This window comes from Pungitius pungitius, chromosome 16, assembly GCF_949316345.1.
Source record: "Pungitius pungitius chromosome 16, fPunPun2.1, whole genome shotgun sequence".
NCBI lineage: Eukaryota > Metazoa > Chordata > Actinopteri > Perciformes > Gasterosteidae > Pungitius > Pungitius pungitius.
In genome coordinates, this window is record NC_084915.1 from 8542821 (window position 1) to 8546966 (window position 4146).

The window sequence follows — 4146 nt, forward strand, 5'->3', positions numbered from 1 at the left end:
TAAGTCAGCTCTGGTCTCCGGCCTGCGTGAACTTTGCGGACTGAGAACGTGACGAGCTACTTGTAATCCTTTAATCCAGTGGTTCACAAACGTTTCCTTTTCGAGCCCCCGTCTGGCACAAGGCACATTGCAGGCCTCCCCTGCCCCTCAAAATGCAACGTACCTTCTTTGTTGCAAATTAATGAATTAACTGTAGGCCACTTTGTAGGAAGCGAGTAGTGTTTTCATAGGGACAGATGCAGCTTTTACAAAGTGACTCAGCTGGGCATGAAAGATTCTCAATTTAAAAAAATAAACTCAAGGTGCTTTTATTTGATATCCTTTTGACCGATGTCTGTCTGTGGCCTGGTGATGAAGTTACGCCTCACAGTTTGGAAACCACTGCTTTCATCCACACTAAAAAACAACTGCGGACACGAGATAGCAATCCAGTGGGCTGGGATTGTCCTATAATGTCCTTGAGAGGATAAAGCAGTGGTATAATGTGACCATTTTTAGGGATTTGTGTCGCATAATCCGGTCACTGGCTGTAGGAAACTTAAATGAGGACTGGTCCCTTGAGGACTCGACTTAGGGGACATCTGGTAAAGTGTGACAGAGCATTTTGCAGGAGGAGGATTAAGTTTCCGGAACACTTTCAGACGTGGTGTGAAGTTTGACTTTGGCCAGTTACCAATGCAGAGGTATGCCGTGTGAGGAGCACAGGTTCAGCCAAGAGCGAAGCAACAAACGGGTGTGTGCCTGGAATATCATCAGCAATATAACAGGAAGCTGGTTATCTGGACCATGGAGACACCTGACCTCTGGCAGACATTTCTCCGTGTGATGGACAACATACCACTTTCTTTAAAATTGCAATGTACGTGTGATCACGTTCAATGTTGTCTCATAAATATTCAATACGATTGAATACGTTTTTTGCACTAATGAGGCTATGAATCATTCCTGAAAAATAAACCAATGACATCAAGTGAAAGGTCAAAGTGGCAACAGTCTAAAGAACCCGCAAGTGTGAGTGTTTTGTTAACACCAGAAAAAAAAAGAAAATCAGTCATGCCTCAGAACCAGAGAGGAGGGCTCATGCAGCAATACTGCAATATGATCTATAGATAAAAAGACAAACACGGGTAACAGAGATAAATATTACATATGGATATATATATATATGAGATTGGAAGCTCTCAGGTGTTGCAGGGCGTTGTAGATGTGGGTGCGGTTGTCGCCGTGCCTCCAGCTTCTCAGCAGAACCGCCGGCGAACAGGCCTCCCTTCCCAGAAACAGCAAGTGCAACATCACCCGTCGCTGTGGCCGAGCAGCGTTGGTGTGACCTGACGTAGCGACACATTCAAGGTCATAAAACTACGTTATTACTATGTGAAGTTATTTTTCAGTCTAAAAGCAGGAGAGAGACCAGGGCCTTTTACATATGTATGAATCACAACATCCTGCTATTAGAAGAATGGAGAGCACTCTTATGACAGAAAAAAAACATATTGCCTTATTACAAAATGTCCTCCAACATATAATTGATTACACAGATGAAATGGTAGCGTCAACATTTTAAAAGTTGCTAGGTTATTTCGATTTCCAAAGTGAAATCAAAAACAGCTACTTTAGAAACACCTGCTTTCCCATTGACAGTGACACTTTATTAACGTCAAACGTTTATTTAAGGACAACATGGACGAAATATTTAAAACACGATTCACTGCGAATTACAAAAGTACAAAAGCTCACTGGAACGAATCATAAGGCGCTAACGCGGCTACCGCGCTATAGGTTGATGCGATAGCGTAAGTTAGTAGCATAGCTAACGTTGGGCCTAATTTGCTTAACGTTTCCTCTGTTTATTTTCAACAGTTTTCAAAGCTTCAGGGCCGAGGTGGGGCTCCGGAAGTGGACATGCACCAACCAAATAGTACTTACTTACTAGTAGCCATAATAAGTTTACTACAAAGCTTTAATTAAAGATTACAGTAAAAGGTGACGTCATAGTGACGTTACACTTTTTAGTCACTCAGTAAAACAGACCAGTCGGGGACTTGTCTCCACCTCTGTGATTGTCAAATGACCTCTTGTGTATCTTTTCTGTCTTTGCATGATGAAGCATTACCAAGATACATCAGGAAGTTAAAAGCAGAAATCACCCGGTTTGTGTCGCTATAAACAAACACCGCGTATGAGACAGAATCCAATAACCTGATTCATAGTGGGGAGAGTCCTTAATTGCATCGTCTTTCACTGATTTCAACAAATCTTAACAAATAGCAGTCAAGTTCAGAAAATAGAAATGCTGCATGACTGTTACATAAATAAATCAATTAAAGACATCAATTTGTGAATTGATTCAGAATCTTAGATTCATTTCACATCTCATATATACTATTATCCCCCCTTGATTTAGCTGTGTGTTATATTGTCTTTGAGTCTTAAATGCACTTAATTGATCTTAACACTTCTGTCTTCAATATCCAGTCATTCTTAAAATCATCTTTGTTTGTGGCTCCACCTCTTGGTTGCAACGTATGGAAGCATGAAAGGCAAGAAATGTTTTTCATGACCTGGAAGTATTTATTTACATAAACAACATCTTAAAAATGTGAAAAAAAAACCCATAGGTAACCATGTTCTCCTGCCTTCAGGTTTGTCTACAAGCGACTTGACTGGTTTAACTATGAGGTCAATGGATGAGAACCAGAGGAGCGTTTCGGGGACGGAGGTCCAACTCGAGGCCCAAGACCAGGAGCTGGTAAAGATCTCGAGCTGTCCCAGCGGCTCTCTGGTGGCGCTCTACCCCGGCATGATCAGCCAAATAGGAAAGGCGTAGCAGCTCCTCCAACACGATGAGAAACACCAGCAGGAACAAAGCCAGCTGCACGCTGTAAGAGGACAGCCGAAGCAGCCCGGGGAAAGGGCAGTTGGTGGGGACAGAGACGGACCCACCCGTCACCCTTGAGGATGGTAAACAATGCTCAGCAGCTGTCTCCTCGGGGTACGCGTCAGGAGCAGCACCACCCGGTCCTCGTCATGGGGTCCTCTGGTCCCTCTGAGGCCTTCGAGCCAAGAGAGAGCTCACTGAACGAGACCTTCACTGTGTCCTCGGCGTGCACGTTCAGTCCCGGCCCTGCCATCCCACATGTCTTATGGTTCTCCTCACGGCTTGTTCAGGAGCCCATAAAAGTACTCCGGGGAAAGCCTTTCCAGAGACTTTCTGAAGCTCTACCACAGGTTTGTGTGCCAGAGCAGATCCTCCTCCTTCAGCGGGCTCCCCTGCCGCTTTTGTGCCAGAAGCTCCGAGGCCGGCGCAGCTCCTTCTTCCTCATCCTCGGCCCTGGCGGCTCTCGCCCCACCGCCCCCCTTCTGGGAAAAACGCCCCAGGGAGCTGGACCGGGACCCCCACCCTTAGTTCAAGCGCCACAGGGACGAGCAGTACGCTTCCTCCCCGGGCTCCAAGCGCTACGGCACAGAGATGCTGAGGCGCCGTCTACTTCAACCTCAGACATCAGGAGGCTTGAATGAGTCCGGGCGGATCTGCCTGGAATGGGTGAACCTCGTCTTAAGCTCCAGAGCTGACCTGTGCCACCTTGGGTTCTCGAAATAAAGCTTTTCTTTAATGGAGTTAAACAGCAAAAGTACCTAAATCCAAAACTAGTTTATACCTTGCACGTCCACTGCACCTGACCATTGAAGGAGTGGGGTAGTGCAGATTGGAACCAACAGAATGCTCCTCCGACCGGCTCGTCCCAGAGCGCCCCAAGTCCATCTTCTAGGGGAAGGCGCAGCGGGTGCAGAGGAGTTTCGGGGTGGTGTGCAAGTGGAAGCAATGTCGAAGAGGCTGTACAATGGAGGGGGGGGGCGGGAGGCGAGGTTGTCGTAGCGATCGAAGACGGTATGTTTTCATTCTTTCAGTCTTCAACAAAGAATTCTCATTTTATCTTCAGTATTTCTGTTTAGAGAAGAAAAAAAATCCATTCGTAGAATTTTTTTTCAGGTGACCACAGCGATGGTTACGATGGATGGCGACATGGAGGCAAAATGAAGAGGAACAGGTATGCCCCCCCCCCCCCCGCCCCTTGTAAAAAGGAACACAAATACGCACAAGATTAAAGATGGAACATTTGAGAATTAACATTCCAATATTTATTG